Here is a 20,386-nt window from a genome sequence, read left to right on the forward strand (position 1 = left end):
AGAACAAGAAAAAAAATAGCACAAAAATAACAGAACCAAAGAAAAAAAAAACAAAAAGCAAAAAAAATGCCTTAGAACAGCAACGGAAAAATATCAATATGCTTAATTTCTAAGCATGTTCTATGTATACGATCATGAAAGATTGCATACACCAATAGAATTTCTAAGATACTCAAACCTAGATCCATCTAGAGGTTTAGTAAACGGGTCAGCTAATTGATGCTTAGTAGGCATAAATTCAAGAGATACCACCTAGTTCTCCACCAAGTCACGGATGAAATGATGACGAATGTCAATGTGTTTCGTGCTTGAATGTTGGACCGGATTCTTCGAGATGTTTATGGCACTAGTATTGTCACAATAGACAATCATCTTCCCTTGAGCAAATCCATAGTCCGCAAGAAGTTGCTTCATCCAAATTAGCTATGTACAACAGCTCCCAGCAGCTATATATTCGGCCTCAACAGTAGAAAGAGAGATGGAGTTTTGTTTCTTACTCATCTAGGCGATCAAGTTTGTACCCACATAAAAACATCCACCAGATGTACTCTTTCGATCATCCGCATTACTGGCCCAGTCAACATCAGAATATCCTGCAAGCTCAAGATTTGTGTTAGAAGAAAAATAAATCCCAAAATTGATAGTGCCATTTACATACCTAAGGATCTGTTTAACTGCTGTTAGATGGGATTCCTTTGGATTAGCTTGAAATCGAGCACATACACCCACACTGAATGATATATCAAGTCGACTAGCTGTAAGGTAGAGTAGACTGGCTATCATGCTTCTGTACAAGGTTTGGTCAACGGATTTCCTAGCTACATCTGCACTCAGCTTAACACTCGTGCTTATGAGTGTGCGAGCATGACTTTTTCCATCCAAACCGAATCTTTTCACAAGATCTTTGGCATACTTTGGTTGAGACACAAAGATACCTTTGTTGGATTGTTGGACTTGAAAACCTAGAAAGTAAGTCAATTCACCAATCATACTCATTTCGAACTCTTGTTTCATTTCCTTAAAGAATTGATGAGCAAATGAGTCGACTGTAGAGTAAAAAATAATGTCATCTACATAAATCTGGACAATGAGTAGTTGGCTGCCTTTCCTACGGATGAACAAGGTACGGTCAAATGGTCCTCGGATGAACCCATGTTCAAGAAGATATGTAGTCAAACGTTTATACCATGCTCTCGAGCTTGTTTCAATCCATAAAGTGCCTTTTTCAGCTTGTAAACATGTTTCGGATATGTTGGATCCTGAAACCCTTTTGGCTGAGCTACATACACTTCTTCTTGAAGAATGCCATTAAGAAAAGCACTCTTAACGTCCATCTGATACAATTTTATCTGGAGATGACATGAGATGCTGAACAAAATTCTGATGGATTCCAATTTGGCTACTGGTGCAAACGTCTCATCAAAGTCCACTCCTTCAACTTGAGTGTATCCTTGAGCAACCAATCGAGCCTTGTTTCTTACCACTATACCATGCTCATCGGATTTATTCATGAATATCCATTTAGTGCCAATGATATTTTGATCTTTTGGTCTTAGAACCAAATTCCATACATCATTCCGAACAAATTGATTGAGTTCATCATGCATAGCAGCAACCCGACTCTCATCCTCTAATGCCTCATTAACTTTCTTTGGCTCAATCTGAGAAAGATAACAGGAATAAGAGACTTGATTAACCACCCTGTTGCACAGTCGTAAACCTTCATTAACATTTCCCAGCAAATTTTCTCTAGGGTGATTAAGTTTAACTCTGGAAGATGGTACATGAGAAACCAAGTTTGGAACTGGTGAAGGAGTCATGTCTTCTGCAGCTGAAGATATTGACGTACGGACTGCTGAAACATTCGGACTAGGAGGTTCATGAATCTTATCAGAAATATCAACTTGCTCCCCCTCAACATGAGGTTCTTCTTCCGCAAGGTGATCCTTGGTAGTTTTATCGTCGATGACAACATTGACTGATTCTATTATTGACTTGGTCCTTGTGTTATACACTCGACTAGCTCGACTTGTAGTGGAATACCCAAGAAAAATTCCTACGTCACTCTTCGCATCAAACTTCCCCAAGTTCTCCCTGTCACGAAGAATGTAGCACGCACTTCTGAACACCCGAAAATATTTGCCAGTGGGCTTCTTGCCTTGCCATAGCTCATACGGTGTCTTGGTAGTTGTTGGTCTGAGAAAAACTCGATTTACAATATGACATGCTGTGTGGACTGCTTCTCCCTAGAAATGTTGTGCCAAATTCTTAGCATGTATCCTGCCTCTAGCCATTTCCTGAATGACTCTATTTTTCCGTTCGACTAACCCATTTTGTTGAGGAGTTATGGGAGATGAGAATTCTTGTTTGATACCTTGTTGAGCACAAAAATCTTCAAAACTGGAATTCTCGAATTCTCTACCATGATCACTACGGATTCATTTGATGAGACAGTCTTGTTCATTTTGTATCCTATTGAACAAGATCTGAGCTTGTTCGAATGCCTCAGATTTCTCTCTTAACAAAATTACCCATGTATATCGAGAGAAGTCTTCTACGACCACCATAATGTATTTCTTGCCTCCCATACTAGCTGTCCGTGTCTGTGTAGGCCCCATGAGATCCAAGTGAGAAGCTCTAAGTTTCTAGAGGTAAAAATACTTGAAGTCTTTTTGTGTGGAGTTCTAGTTTGTTTTCCCAATTGACATGGTCCACACTTTCCTTTATTAGCCTGATGAATCTTGGGTAAATCAGCTATGGCTTCTGTCTTTGAGACTTTAACCAGATCATGAAAATTTAGATGCCCCAGCCGTTGATGCCACAATTCTCTAGTGTCCAGGGTTGCCTTGTTGCATTTTATCTGAGAACTTGAAGAGAGACAATAGCAGTTGTCAACAGTGCGCTCTCCTCCCATCAACCATTTTCCTTGAGAATCAAAGATGCTGCATTCTTTCTTAGAAAACTGAAGCACTAGATCATAATCACAAAACTGACTAATGCTCAATAAATTTGCCTTGAGTCCTTCAACATACAACACTTCTTGTGGAGTAGGAGCACAGAAAATTTCCACAATTCCTTGACCGATCACCTTCGATTTGCTGCCATCTCCATAAGTGATGCTTCCACCTCATTTGCCTTCTTTAAGTTCTTTGAATAGAGACTTATCACCTGTCATATGTTTGGAACAACCACTATCCAGAAACCACAAACATGAGTTAAGCACACTTAAGGTAGTATGAGCAACTAAGCATAGATGATCTTTCTTTTTAACCCAGACCTGTTCTTTTTGAGGAGGTGTTTTCACATGATTGTCAATCAAATTAGACATACCTTGTAACATCCCTAGGCCGTTAAGGCTGAGTTTGCCACTTTTCTTCTTTTACAACAAAAGTTCTTGCAAAGATCTATAAGGTCCATCAGAGTACTTAATTTTAAAGGATACGATAAATGTATAAAACATTATTCAAGAGATTTTATTACAAGCAAAATTAGAAAACATTAAACTTTAGTTGCGGAATATCATATTATTACAATAATTGATATGAAAAGACTTTGAAAGTTAATAATTATTCCCGCCCCCATTCCGGCCTTCTATTCCAGCGTCCTTTCTACCTGAAAACAAGAAATAAAACTGAATGAGCCCAAAGGGGGCCCAGCAAGTAAAATTCACAACCATAAATAGTTTTGCTCCTTGTTCTCAGTTTTTGAAAATTGTTTTCATAATTAAATATACATCCAGCCATAATAATACATGTATGTACGGTTGCATCTTCCGTAGCATATACGTACTATTACATCTAATATTAGATCATCGTCCTAAATCATCTTTATAAATCATCATCATAATGCATCGCTATAAATCATCATTTTAAATCATCATACTATATCATCATTGAAAATCATCATAGTATATCATCGTTGAAATTATATTATCATTTTTCTCATATTAGGGCCCATGTACACTATTACCCCTGTGTACGAGGGTTGCGAGTCCTTGTGACCATGGCACTGAACTGTGGCCTTAGCCATGCCCGACCGTTAATTAACTCTTTCTTGGTGCACTCAACGGTCATGTTGATGGAATACCACCTTCTGGCATAGCCTCCTTCAGTGGTTTCGCCTCCATCCGAGTATCGGTACCGAACTCATCTCATCTTATCTTGGGGCCAAAAATACTCTCCTCCATACATGTGTCCTCATTTCATAAACATTTAACTCATTTCTTGTACTTTTCTTTGTACTTCTTTTGATGCACTTAGGGCAACATGTAGGAGGGTTTATCATCATTCTTCTTTCTTATAATCATCAGCATTTTCTCAACTTTCTTTTCTCAAAAATGGAAACTTTTCCAAATATAAACTTGTGTACTTAGAAAGCATTTAAAGAAATAGAAACTTTCTAAATAATTCTTTTAGAAATCCTTCATGCATGCAACATATCTCCATGACAGGTAAATAAAATAATCATTTACAGTTTGATACAAGAATGAATAAATAGCATGACATGAAGTAATTTTAGAAGGGGTAGTGAATTTACTTACATCTAAACTGAAGCTAAAAGTGGTCAAATGATCTAGTTGCTCCAATCTGACTAACACTACTAGTATATCTTTCAAACTAATTACTCAAGTCCGTTCTCTCTCGTTTTCTTTCTTTCTTGCAACGCTTTGTCTCGCCCTTTCTCTCTCTGTTTCGTGTAAACACTTTCTGAAAGAAGAAAGACCGAGTAGAAAACGGAAGAATGAAGAATATGTGGAAGAGAAGGGAGTGGAGTGGTGAAATTTGTGAAGGGTGAGGACTCTATTTATAGGAAACCATCTCCATCTACCAATCTTCATCTATAAACCTTCATCCACTAATCTCCATCTATAATTCTCCATCTACTAGTTATTTATAAATCTCCATCTACTAGTATCCATCTATAAATCTCCATCTACTATTATACCTACCATTGATTATTCTACCTTCCATTTTACTATCATATTATTTCACCAATTACCATTCTCTAATTATCACTCTCGGTAATATCATAAATTTCCCAAGAATTAACATCATTGCCTAATATGAATATTAGTATAATCATAGCATCAAATTAATATTTCTAAAATAAGATTTTCAAAATCTGAGGTGCTACAATCTTCCCTCCTTATTAGAATTTCGCCCTCGAAATTAAAACTTTAATTATCACAATATCCATGAATTTAGATTCTATCATATTCATCAATCAATTAGTAATTATGCTATTCTACGTACTTCAACCATAAAATAAGACTTTACAAGAAACTTACTCAAACAATTGAGGGTATTTGTTACGCATGCTTTCTTCCAGTTCCCATGAAGCTTCCTCTGCTGAGTGATTGTTCCACAAGACTTTCACTACTGATATACTTCTGTTTCTAAGGACTTGATCCTTTCTATCGAGTATTCTTATTGGTGTCTCCTCGTAAGTCATGTTGGGTCGGATTTGAAGGGGTTCGCTTTCTAAAACATGTGTTGCATCCGGAACATATTTCCTTAACATTGATATATGAAATACGTCATGAATCTCACTTAAGTTCGGGGGTAATGCCAAACGATAAGCTACCGCCCCAACTTTCACAAGAATTTCAAAAGGACCAACGAACCTGGGACTCAACTTCCCTTTTCTTTCGAATCGCATTACTCCTCTCATAGGAGAAATCTTGAGGAAGACCTTTGTGCCAACTTCAAATTCTAGCTCTCGTCGTCTCATATCAGCGTAACTCTTTTGTCGACTTTGAGCTGCTGCTAATCTCTGCTTTATTACCGTTATCTTCTCACATGTATCTTGGATGATTTCTGGCCCAAGTAGTTTCCGCTCTCCTACCTCATCCCAATATATCGGCGACCTACACTTTCTTCCGTACAATGCTTCATAAGGTGCCATATCAATGCTTGCATGATAACTATTGTTGTAGGCGAATTCTATCAACGGAAGATATTGGATCTAGCTCCCCTTGAAATCAAGAACACACAATCGCAGCATATCTTCCAAAGTTTGAATTGTCCGTTCCGTTTGCCCGTCGGTTTGAGGGTGAAATGCCGTGCTGAAAGTTAGCCTTGTACCCATTGTCTCTTGTAAACTCCGCCAAAATCTTGAGGTAAATCTTGGATCTCGATCCGACACAATGGATACGGGAACTCCATGTAGTCGTACGATCTCCTTGACATAGAGTTCTGCGAACCGATCCATACTGTAATTCATCTTGATTGGTAGAAAGTGTGCAGTTTTAGTTAACCGATCAACGATGACCCAAACCGCATCTTGACCACTTTGAGCCTTGGGAAAACCAGACACAAAGTCCATCGAAATACGCTCCCATTTCCATTCAGGAATAGGGAGAGGTTGTAAAGGCCCTGCAGGTCTTTGATGTTCTGCCTTAACTTGCTGACACGTCAGGCATCGCTCCACGTATTGTGCGATATCCTTCTTCATTCCATTCCACCAATAGCTTTTGCGTAAGTCTCGATACATCTTCGTGCTTCCCGGATGGACTGTATATAAGGATTGATGGGCTTCTGACAAGATGACCTTCTTCAGTTCTGCATTATTGGGAACGCACACTCGGTCACGAAATCTTAACACTCCATCCTTGGAGATTTGGAAATCTGGTTGTAGCCCCTTCTCCATTCCTTCACGAATTATAGTTGACTCGTTGTCTGAAAGCTGTGCTGTCTTGATTTGTTCCAACAAGGTTGACTCCAGGGTTAGGCTGCTCATGCAAGATTGAATTATCTCAATCCCTTCCTTGTCCAGGTCAAAGTGTAACTTCTGATGCATCGTGAACATGGCCGATAATGTTCCCTCCGTGGTTCTTCTGCTGAGAGCGTCAGCGACTACTTTTGCCTTTCCAGGGTGGTAGTTGATCTTACAGTCGTAGTCGCTTAGTAGTTCCAACCAGCGCCTTTGTCGCATGTTGAGCTCCTTTTGGGTGAAGAAATACTTCAGGCTCTTGTGATCTGTGAAGATTTCGCAATGCTCTCCGTACAGGTAATGTCGCCATATCTTTAAAGCAAAGACTACTGCGGCTAGCTCGAGATCATGAGTTGGGTAATTGCGTTCATAGGTCTTCAATTGTCTTGAGGCGTAAGCGATAACCTTCCCTTGTTGCATCAGCACGCAACCCAAGCCTTTAAGAGAGGCGTTGCTATGAATCACAAATCCACCAGTCCCTGATGGAAGAGTGAGAATTGGTGCGGTGACTAGCCGTTGCTTCAGCCCTTGGAAACTTCGCTCGCAATCCTCCGTCCACTGAAATTTTTCATTGTTCCTTGTTAATCTGGTTAACGGTGTTGCCAGCTTAGAAAATCCTTCTACAAACTTTCTGTAGTAGCTAGCAAGTCCTAAGAAACTTCGTACTTCATGGGCATTTGACGGTTGTACCCAATTGACTATCGCCTTCACTTTACTTGGATCCACTGCTATTCCATCCTTGGTGACAACGTGTCCCAAGAAAGTCACATTGTCTAACCAAAATTCACACTTTTTGAACTTCGCATAAAGTTGTTGCTTCCTCAAAATGTCCAACACCATTCGCAAGTGCTCTTCGTGTTCCTCCCGAGTCTTTGAATAGATTAAGACGTCGTCGATGAATACTACCACGCATGTGTCAACAAGTTCTCGAAATACTCGATTCATCATGTCCATAAATGCAGCTGGAGCGTTAGTTAAGCCGAAAGACATTACTAAGAATTCGTAATGTCCGTACCTTGTCCGAAACGCTGACTTTTGTACGTCCTCCTCCCGAATTTTGAGTTGATGATAACCGGAACGAAGGTCAATCTTAGAGAATACTTGCGACCCTTGGAGTTGATCGAAAAGATCATCAATCCTTGGGAGCGGGTATTTATTCTTGATTGTAACCTTATTCAATTCCCTATAGTCAATACATAATCGCATAGATCCATCCTTCTTTTTCACAAATAGAACAGGTGCTCCCCACGGTGATACACTCGGACGAATAAAACCTTTGTCGAGTAGTTCCTGTAGTTGATCCTTGAGCTCCGCGAGTTCTCGTGGTGCCATCCGATAAGGAGCCTTGGATATGGGTGCGGTGCCTGGTAGTAGGTCTATAGTGAATTCGATTTCCCTACTGGGAGGTATTCCCGGCAATTCATCCGGAAAAACGTCGGTAAATTCCCGTACAACGGGTATCTCTTCGATTTTTGCTTCTGCTTTCTCCTCTGTCACGCATGCCAAAAATCCTAAACAGCCCTTCCTGATTAATCGAGTTGCATGCAGTGCGGATATCAACTTAGGCGTGTTGATAGTTCGATCTCCATAAAATTTGAATTCTTCATTTCCCGGCGGTCTAAACATTACCTCCTTGTGGAAACAATCCACGCACGCATGGTACATGGATAGCCAATCCATTCCTAAGATCACATCAAACCCGCTCATCTCGAATATTACAAGATTTGTTGGCATGACATGACATTTAATTGATACAGGACAACGTCTAACTACCGAGGTACATACGACTGTTTTTCCTACGGGGGTAGTCACTGATAAGCTTACATCTAATGATTCTATCTTTAGGTTACTTGCTTTAGCAAAGGAGTATGACACAAATGAGTGTGTTGCTCCAGGATCAAAAAGAACGGAAGCTATACCATTAGAAATAGGTAGGGTACCTGCCACCACTTCATTGGACGCTGATGCATCACCAGGCGTTAGAGCATAAACCCGAGCGGTTGCATGGTTCTTCTGTTCCTCAAGGCGTTTCTGACCGCTTAAGTTGTTGGGAGGGGCCTTGCAATCTCGTAGGATATGTCCAGGTTTCCCGCATCTGTAACATACCGGCTGCCCAAACAGACAATTCCCGGCATGAAGCTTTCCACATTTCTGACATGGTACACGGTGACCACCATTTCCTTGTTGACGGGGTTGTTGTGGTGCAATATTTCGTTGTGGGGTCTGGTGAAATCTCTTCTTACTGGGTTGCTCTCCGGAGTGGTTCCATTGTGGGACATTTCTCTTCCTCTGGTGGGAATACCCCGAATCTGCATTCTAGTTAGAATACCCCGAATTTGCATTCTGGGTCTGCTCGATAATCGCAGCTTTGTTGATGAGGTCTGATAAGTTTCCAATCTGGAATCTTACCACAAGGTTCATAATGCGTGGCTGCAGTCCTCTTTCAAACTTCCTCGCTTCTAGCTCTCCAGTTGACACGAGATAAGGGGCAAATCGTGATAGTTCGATGAATTTGGCAGCATATTTCTCTACCGTCATCGACCCTTGAACTAGGTCCGTAAATTCCTGGGCCCTGGCTTGTCGAACTGTCTTAGATGATTCAACCGGCACTGGAAAGCTAACTCAAATTTCTACAAATCATTGTGAAATAGCATTTTCATAATTCAGAGCGCCGCAATGCAAAAATCGCCCCTCAATATAGGAACGCAATTCTGGGCGAATCCTATTCCGATTTGGATTTGGTTTTCAGTCTCCCAATTGGACTGGGAAACTGTTCTCCGGTTTTCTCAAGGTTTCTAGGGTTTTTAGGGTTCTCCTAATCCCTATAAATAGGGCTCTAAACATTGCAAACAGACACCGCGCTTTCTAGAGTAAAAATTCAGTAAATTGTCTTTGGAGCTTAGAAGATCATGAGCGGCTAAACCCCTTCGTGGGGGTATTGATGTAACTCTATCCAAGCACAATGGTTTGATTGTATTTAATTTCTAGATTTTTAATTTATGCATGTTGATTGTATAACTATGAGGATTGCTACAATTGATTTCTGTTCTTCATATTAAATGCAATTGTTCTTAAATTCCAACATCAATAGTTGTGAAATTCTTCTCTTGTCTTAGAAAGTATTTTACTTTTATTGAAATCAAATCATTCTTGTTTTCTGTGATTATGAGGATGATGGTTATACAATGGGTTTAATTGACATATGATCAATAGGATTTGATAGGTCATGCCTAGGGAAGACGGATTGTACTACACCCTAGTTTAGTGTAATTTAGGTAGACAGTCCGTGCCAACCGAAGATGGGTTACACTTGTTCAATGATTGTATGTATCCTGTTATAGAATTTGATAATTTATACCTAGGGAAGACGGGTCGTACCGCATCTTAATGGTTAGGTGGACGATCCGTGCCAACCGAAGATAGATTATGCTTATTCTTTAATAAAGTAGTTTCTTGTTTATTTATAACATGCATAGAATGGATTTCTGGGATTAATTATGATTAACCATTGTTGTGCGGATAAAGGTGAAGTCAATACCCTACACTCTCTCTCTTATTTTAAATCTCTTTTTATTTTCATGCACTTTAGTTTTAAAGAAAATCAAAATAAATCTCTTTTCAATTAAGTTAATTTTAATCTTTTAAATTTTGATAATAAAACCCCTGCAGTCCTTGAGGTTCGACACCCTCTCTATAGCCATATCCTACAAAGATTCGTCCTATTGCGAGTGGTTATTTTTATAATTGATATTTTTTGTCACAAAAATACCACATCAATTTTTGGCGCTGTTGCCGGGGACTGCTAACGGTTTTATTGTCACAATTTAAGGATTGATTTTAGCTTAATAATTCATTTTTCTGCTAATTTTAATTCTGTTTGTGTTTTGTTTTTGTTTTATTTTAGAATTTGCAAACAGGTTCGTAGCTGCCTTCACTGTGACTGCGATCGAGCGCAGGTCGCGTGCGATCGAGCGCACGTACGCACTCCACCTTTTGCGCTCGATCCCTCCACTCCTGTGCTCACACCCATCTGCGGCAGTACGCTCGAGCGTACTCTGCCATGCGATCGAGCGCATTAGCAGTAGTCGGCTTCCAAATTTCCAGGGCACCTAAAGGCCGTTTGTGAGTTTTTATTTTTATTTATTTTTATTTTTCTGTTGTTATTTTATGTTAATTATATTAGTTTAGTTCATGTGGGGAGGCATTCCAACACCCCATGGACCATGTTCATATTGCTATAGTCCTTATCGTCATATTAGAGATTGTCCTACAGCGGGACAATTTTCTAATTATTCTTATGAGCATATGAACAGACTGTTCTCTAGACCGGGGAATGGCCATTATTCTGATTCCTAGAGCCCGACGTGGAGCAACCAGTCTAATCTCTCGTGGCAAACTCAAGCTCCTGGGAATTATGCTCCACAACGTCATGAACTGTACCATCAGGCATATCCTCAATTCAATGATCAATCCTATTCTCCTCCATATCAAGCAACTCCACAACAGATATACCAAACCGAACCACCTCCTCCGATGGGTTCTGACTTTCATGAATATCAAGAGGAGCCATCTCCCATCTACTGGCCTTCACAACAACAATACCAGGCCGCACCACCACCCTCAGATTCTAATTTTGAGGATCGGATACTAAAAATGATAAGTGAGCTAACGGGTGAGATAAAGAAGACGGTGAAATCTCAACAGGAACGTTATACCCCTCAATTCTTCGCCGAGATAGACGCCAGGATGGAAGCTCATGTTGAACAAATTGTCAACCACCTCAATAGGATGGAAGAAGAAGAGTTTCAAAATCAGCCGGTGGCCAATCCTGATGGACACTACATGGACGAAGAAAATACTTCTTGTCATGAGCAAGCTATCACCACACTGAGGAGTGGAGAGGTGGTCGAAAACCACGTGGAAGAAAGGAAGGAGGAGCCAAAGGAGGAGCAAATTGAGGTTCCACAAGATCTACTTCGGAAAAAAAGCAAGGAAGCGAGCACTAAGGCTTCTTCACCATCACCTCTTATTCCCGAGATGCCATATGAGCTCCAAGCCCCTGTTCCAGGTAATTTGAAATCTTCATTTTTAGGGACAGATGACACAATCTCGGCCATTATTTCTTATGACTTACCAAGAGGCCAGGAGGATAGTCTGTTAGGGCAGTTAGACGAGGAAAAAGTGACCATCGAGAAGGATCTACCTCGATATGCTGACATTTGGAATTACCCATTTGTGGGTAAAATTTATTCTCTTTGGTCCAAGAGAAGAAAAGATTGGTGCTTCAAATTTAAACTTAAGGGTCAGAGAACACTGCGCACATCAAGGATATGGATTCCGTTCCATATATTTTGACTAGATGAGTCAGTTTCATAAGATTGAGTGCAGGCCCTGTGCGCTTGACTCCTCATTCCACCAGGGCATATGATCTCCATCCAGGTTTATTTTATCCATTGTTATTTCATTCTTTGTTTATCTAATTACAACAATGTGTGCACTTGATTGGTATTTGGTTGGAGTATCACTTTATTTTTAGGACATGTGTTTTTACATTCAAGTTTGGGGGTATGATATACCCACATCTGCTCATTCAGGTATTTCTGTATTCTTGATCTTATTCTTTAGTTCTATACATACATTGGGGACAATGTATGATTCAAGTTTGGGGGTATGGAAAAACAAAACACAGTCCATTTTTGTTGTTATGTCATTCTTAAGCATATGGTTGAGCTTTGATTTTGGTTTAAATTTCATTGATAGGCTTAAAGTTATGAACACATGATCATATGACTTAGGGATTTTAAGTCTTGTTACTTACTTTTGGCAACATGAGATGCTTCTTGTTTCAATTTAAATCTATCTTGAGCACACTAGCACATGTCTGTGAGGTATGAATTTTGAGACCAATTATGTTTGTTTTCAATGTCTTGAATTCTGTTGGGTGACATATTGGATGAATAACTTTGGCATGATATATATGTATAAAATAAAATAAAAAATAAAAATTCAAGTTTGAATTTTTCACTGAGTAACCGGACCTCTTGCCTCATTAAGCAGTGAGTGTTCGCATCAAAAAGTGAAATTTTTTGGGTTGATTAATAAAATGGCTACCTTAGCTTCGTAGCCTTTTTGACTCGAGTTAGTAAGTCCTTAGGGGTGTCTTTACACCTAGTGTCCTAAAGCCATTTGGTTTGGGAGACATTGGCCTAACACTCGATACATGGGTCAACTAGAAAGCTTAAGGGAGCTAAGCATTGCAAACCTACAACTAGAAAAAAGAAAAAAGAAAAAAAAAAATGTATGTCTTGGTTGTTTCATTTGATATGAAGTCCAATAAATTCTGAGATGTTGATTCATTCATATTGGAATTATTTTGAAGCCTCATGATTATGTGTTAGTTCACTTTGCACTAATTGAAATTTGTGTATCTCAATCTGCCATTTGTAAGTGATTTGACTTGTAAATTCTTTGGAATTTTGAAGATGGGGTTTATAATTTTAAGCTTGCTAATGAAAGAGAACCATTATTTTTGTGATGCTTTATCCTTTTGAATGACATAATGATGACAATGTTTGTGGGTATCATTCCTGAAAAACCCTCACGAGACTTCACTCGTCTTCTAGGGAATGCCTAGGGTTTCAAAGGCTTGTTGCATACGCTAAATGCAATCGTACATCCCACGAAAAATGGACTTATCTTTTTGTTTTTCAGTTTATTTTCTGTTTTGTATTGCTAAGGGACTAGCAATATGTAAGTTTGGGGGTGTGATAAGCACCGAATGTTATACATTCAAGCCCCTTAATTTGCATATGCTAATTCCTTAGCATTGTTATTTGTTTGATTTTGTTTTGTTTTTGTGTTTCAGGTCTTATTTGACAAACCATTGAAAATTGGGCTTAAAAGCACACTTTGAGAAGACCTAGAAGATATGATTAAACTTAACAAATCATGGTTAAGTTTAATCAAATAAAGGAAGGGATTAATTCGGAATTTCGCAAATTGGAGTCAAAATCGGATTAGATTCAAATTTGGATTCTGCATATGTCTCGGTATTTTAGCCATAACTTTCAGCTCAAATATCCGATTTAGATGATTCAAGCGGCACTGGAAAGCTAACTCAAATTTCTACAAATCATTGTGAAATAGCATTTTCATAATTCGGAGCGCCGCAATGCAAAAATCGCCCCTCAATATAGGAACGCAATTCTGGGCGAATCCTATTCCGATTTGGATTTGGTTTTCAGTCTCCCAATTGGACTGGGAGACTGCTCTCCGGTTTTCTCAAGGTTTCTAGGGTTTTTAGGGTTCTCCTAATCCCTATAAATAGGGCTCTAAACATTGCAAACAGACACCGCACTTTCTAGAGTAAAAATTCAGTAAATTGTCTTTGGAGCTTAGAAGATCATGAGCGGCTAAACCCCTTCGTGGGGTATTGATGTAACTCTATCCAAGCACAATGGTTTGATTGTATTTAATTTCTAGATTTTTAATTTATGCATGTTGATTGTATAACTATGAGGATTGCTACAATTGATTTCTGTTCTTCATATTAAATGCAATTGTTCTTAAATTCCAACATCAATAGTTGTGAAATTCTTCTCTTGTCTTAGAAAGTATTTTACTTTTATTGAAATCAAATCATTCTTGTTTTCTGTGATTATGAGGATGATGGTTATACAATGGGTTTAATTGACATATGATCAATAGGATTTGATAGGCCATGCCTAGGGAAGACGGATTGTACTACACCCTAGTTTAGTCTAATTTAGGTAGACAGTCTGTGCCAACCGAAGATGGGTTACACTTATTCAATGATTGTATGTATCCTGTTATAGAATTTGATAATTTATACCTAGGGAAGACGGGTCGTACCGCATCTTAGTGGTTAGGTGGACGATCCGTGCCAACCGAAGATAGATTATGCTTATTCTTTAATAAGGTAGTTTCTTGTTTATTTATAACATGCATAGAATGGATTTCTGGGATTAATTATGATTAACCATTGTTGTGCGGATAAAGGTGAAGTCAATACCCTACACTCTCTCTCTTATTTTAAATCTCTTTTTATTTTCATGCACTTTAGTTTTAAAGAAAATCAAAATAAATCTCTTTTCAATTAAGTTAATTTTAATCTTTTAAATTTTGATAATAAAACCCCTGCAGTCCTTGAGGTTCGACACCCTCTCTATAGCCGTATCCTACAAAGATTCGTCCTATTGCGAGTGGTTATTTTTATAATTGATATTTTTTGTCACAAAAATACCACATCAATTGGATTGAATCATTTTGGTAGGGTTACTGGCAATTCCTCCAATACAGTTAACTGGTAACTAACCGAGGTGATTGCCTAGTAACAAGTTAGAGTACAGATAAGCGGAATGCAAAAATATAAAATGGTACATAAGCATTTTCATCAATCATATGCACGCGGAGCTAACCAAAAAGGATCACTCTAGTCAATCCTGGTACTGTGAAATATTCGCTTGGCACGTTCGTCCTAATTTATCATCTTAATCTAAAAGGAGACAATCTGATAAGCCGTAAATACTACGTAAAAGTAAATCTCATAACTGAGTATGAAATGAGCTTCCATTATGATTACTGAAGTAAACGTGTGTTTTCGTAAATAGGTGTTACCTATGCTATTATACCCTAAAACGCAGTTTTGATTTTAAAGAGGTATGAGATAATTTCAGCAGCAATCACCAATACTTTTTATACAATAAGATAATGTATTATTTGAGTTGTGGTCTATCTTAGTTATTACCTCTCCTCAACAATGTTAGCACTGTCATGTGAAACTTGTAATACAATATTGGTGCCCCAAATATTGCATGCTACCGTTCATATATATCAAAGTAAATTGTACAAAAAACAACATGATGTGGCATAATATGATTGGATTTTTCAAAAGTTGAATTTATCTCATTAATTTCCAATCATGTTGTAAAAGTTTTTTTAAAAAAAATTGTTTGTAAGCATAGTATTCCTCTGTCTCTGTCTCTCTCTCTCTCTCTCTCTATATATATATATATATAACATGATTTCTTTGCATCAAAATATAAGTGATTATTATCGGAATTATGTCTCACCTTTCTTTACAACAATTACTTTTTATGGTGTAATAAAGAAGACAATATGCAATATATTTGTGAAAGTACACATTTTCTATTCAAAGTTGTAATTGTCACTTAAAGGCTCATTGCATAACCGACAGGTCATATTTGCTTATTAAGTCATGGACTTACACAGTTGTTTTCCTCCCATCTGCCGAATACTTAGGTATTTTTCGGTTTATACTACAAAAAAACCGGGATTTAGCAGGTTGCCAAATTATAGAATGAGAAAATTTACTAAGATGAAGACACCAATCGAATGATTTGTAATTCAGGTTTGGGTAATTTTTCATTAGTGTCTATAGAATATTGTTGGAAGTTCTAGGTTTGTAATCGATGATATGTATAAAATTCATGAATAGTTACCGTTGTAATAATTTCAAATCATGTATGTTCATTTTTTCGCATATTTTCACTCTGACTTGTTTAATGGGCGATACCACCAATCAGTTACTAATTAATTGGTTTGGAAGTGTTATAAGTGATTCTTCCAAGATTGATTGTATTAATCGGTTTAATTTTGGGAGTGTTACAAGGGTTCTATTGGATAGAAGAACGAGATTGGTGAAGTGAAATTTAGGTTCGATGGAGTTTTCATGTGGGAAAAATTCGGATAGAATGAGAAAACTACGGTTTTATCAAAAAGGAAAAAAATTTACGTTACAATCAATTTTTTGGGTTGTTTGTTCGGTTGTATCTGGATATGTCATGTTGGGAAGGAGATGGGTGTAGGAAAATCAAGATTTGATATATTTTTACGTGTAAAAAACTCGAGTCGTGTGGTTCATTTTTAAATTAAAAGGTTTTAATTCAAATGAAATGGTCTAGGAAAGAAAGTCAGGGTTTTTCTTAGGAAAAATGGGTTGAGTGGAGTATAAGTAGAGTTTCGGAATTTCAATTAAAAACAAATTTTAACTAATAAACATAACATAATGTTGAAAGACAGGTGGTATGTGACGAGTGCTTGAACACAAGTTGTAAGTAAAGCATCCCACCAACTTAGTTTATCATCACTACAAGAAATATGGTCTTTAGCGACCAAACAATTAGTGGCGACATGAAAGTCGCCGCTTGCGACTTTTGTCGCCACTATTGTCGTTGCTAAATACCAATTTAGCGGATTAGGCTAATGAAGGGTCATTAGCGGCGACTTTCAATGGCTGATCAGCAGCGACTTTCATGTTGCCGCTAAATACCAAAAATTCGTATTTAGCAGCGACAATAGCGACGACAAAAGTCGCCGCTATTGACACTCACCAGTGGCGACTTTCAAAAGTCGCTGTTAATGAACCCTCATTAGCGGCGACTTTCATGTCACCTCTAATATGTCGCCGCTATTAAGTGGAAAATAGTGGTGACACCCAGAGTCGCCGCCGATGAAGGGTTAATAGCGGCGACTTTGAGGTCGTCGCTATTGACATTATAAAAATAAAAAATAAAAATAAAAAAGATCATTAGCGGTGACCTTAGAAGAGAGAAAAAAACATAAATTAAAAATAAATTAGCGGCGACTTTAAGTCGCTGCTGATGAGGGGTCAATAGCAGCAACTCTGTGGTCGCCCCTATTGATAGAGAAAAATTAAAAAACATAAATTAAAAAGGACATGTACATATATAAATTAAAAAAATAAATAAATAAATTTTGGAACGATGCTATTGACCCTACATATATAACAAAACAAGTTATTTCCCAAAAATCCATCTCCCATAATATGTCATTATTTCTTTTATATTAATTATTGTTGAATTTTTTTTTTTTAAAAAAAAAATTTAAGCTATTAATAAATTATAAAAAAAAATATCACGTGGAAAATGACTTTTATACCCTTATAAATGTTATAGAATTTCAAATTTACCCTACATTTCAAATTAAAATTATTTTGAAAAAGTTAAAGTAATTAGCGGCGACCCATTGTTGCCGCTAATGCCGTCAATAGCGGCGACAAAAGGTCCAAACAGCTGGTGAGAGGTCAATAGCGGCGACTCCAGTGTCGCCGCTATTTAGAAGAGGAAAAAAAAAACATAAAGAGAAAAATTAAGTTAATTTTTGGTGAATTTTTATTCTTATTTTTATTTTTCTATTTTCTATTCTTATTTTATATAAAAAGTAAATATTTATTTATTTCTTTTAAATAATAGTGCCTTGGGTTCCTATTAAAAACAAATTTTCCTATTAAATTAAAATGCTTAGAAAAATGAATTTTTTTATATTATTATTGAAGTTTTCTATTTCCTATTCTTATTTAAATGTTTGATCAATTATGATAAGAACATCTGATTGATCCCTGTGCATTAGTCGATTAATCATGATAAGAACATCTGATCGATCTTAGTGAATTAGTTCAATTGATCGTAATAGAATCAAATGTTCGATCGAACATCCAATCGATCATAGTGAATTAGTTCGATTGATCGTGATAGGATCAAATATTCGATCGAACATCCGATTGATCCTAATGAATTAGTTTGATTGATCGTGATAGGATCAAATGTTTGATCAAATATCCGATCGAACATTCGACCGATCCTAGTGAATTAGTTCGATTGATCGTGATAGGGTCAAATGATTGATCAAACATCCGATCAATCTTAGTGAATTAGTTTGATTGATCGTGATAGGATCAAATGTTCGATCATAGTGAATTAGTTCGATTGATCGTGATATGATCAAATGATCGATCAAATGTTTGATCGAACATCCGATCGATCCTATTGAATTAGTGTGATTGATCGTAATATGATCAAATGTACAATCGAACATTAGCGTGACTCAAAGTCGCCGCTAATGACTCCCGTCAAATTGCCTGTATTTGGCATTAGCGTCCGATTACTAGCAGCCACCAAATAGCGGCCACTTGTCACTGCTATTTGTAAATAGCGGCCACTTTTTGCTCATTAGCGGCGACCTAATGACCTTTTTTTTTTTTTTTTTTTTTTTGGTAGGGGATGTACATGCATAGTTGTAATTTGGATTATGAGCCCTACATTTTTAGTACTTTATGTATGTCAATATATGTTTTCACTATAATTTTCATTATAGACAAGAAAAGGAATTTAAAGAAAGGTTTTCAAAAAACAATATATAAAGTATTTAAAATGAAATGAAAATAGTGGTTTTTAAAGAATTATTTTATAACGAAGAAAAGTTTTAAATATGAACTAGTATTAAGTAGGAGAATACGTTTAAAGACCAAATGTTAGGAGGAAGAATAACTTGACGATCTAGTATTAAGTGGAGCAGTACACTTAACGACCTAGTGTTAAATGGGAAAGTACACTTGTTGACCCAGTGTTAAGTGGGGGATGTATGCTTAACAAAACCATATACTGAAATAGTAAAGTAAAGCAAAATTTCAGATTTTGAACATGTATTATACCACGAACATGCTTTGATTTCAATAATGTTTCTCATTAGTATTTCTGTATGTGCTAGCAAATGAATTGAAATGCATGCAGTTATTATGCTTTAATATGATATTAGAAAAGAAAATGCTAAGGATTTTCAAATTTTAGAATCTACGTACAATAAAAGAAAAGTTTCTCTCTCCTTTTGATAAGAAATGAGTTTTATCCTGACGTTTCCCCAAATGCACATTGTCACAATCATTTTCTAAAAACATGGTATATGTTATAAAAGAAAGGTTTACCATAAATTTGAGAATCAACTTGCATTTCAAATGACTTTGATTAACAAAAGAGAGATAAAATTTAAAGTATATATCACATCACACACACAACATTGGTTGGGTGGTTTTGCTTACTGAGCTATGGACTCACCATTTTTACTTGTAAAATTGTTTGATTTTATAGTTTTAGTAGCGAAGGCAAGGAGGAGCCCTACAGTCACTTGGATTACTACCCCTAAGGTTTGGGGGATGGTCAATCTTTCGAGATCCAAGGTAGTTTTTATGGAGGAGCGATTAGATTCAAGCCTTTTGTATGTATATAGTTTTAATGATGTACATTTTAGGGATAATGATGATATCTATATGTTTATAGAACATGCTTTTAAGTTAAGGCAATTTTGTTTATGATAATGCCCTGGTTTCCCTTAAAGCATTTCTCAAAAGTAATAGCGTCTTGTTTATAATGCATTTATATTTGGGGGGGCATTACATTGGGTATGTCGAGTGTACCCCCCATTCAACCTAGGGTTTTCGAGCGTACCACCCTTATCAACTTAGAATTGTTGAGTGCACCACTTCACTCAACCTAAGGTTGTCAAGCATATCATCCTGCTTAACTTAGGGCTACCGAGTGTACCATAGTACTCAACCTAGGACTACCTTGGGCTAAAATTCGTACTTCAAAATTTTTACTCTCTTCTTTCTATTAGAACTTGTTCTTTGGAAATCTAGTCCTTTTTCATTAAACGCCACAAATCTCACTGCGCTCAATCTAATTTCACCAAATCATATTTTAATTTAATATTTTAATATCTTACTTTTTAATTTTTAATTTCTTTTAGCTTTTATCTGTCTAAGTGTTACAGAAGGGAGGAGGGATGGATTCCCCTTTTTCATTTGTTTTTGTTTTAGATTTTGTTTAGTCTCCAGCAG

The sequence above is a fragment of the Corylus avellana genome, chromosome 4 (genome assembly GCF_965113065.1).
Source record: "Corylus avellana chromosome 4, dhCorAvel1.hap1.2, whole genome shotgun sequence".
Lineage (NCBI taxonomy): Eukaryota > Viridiplantae > Streptophyta > Magnoliopsida > Fagales > Betulaceae > Corylus > Corylus avellana.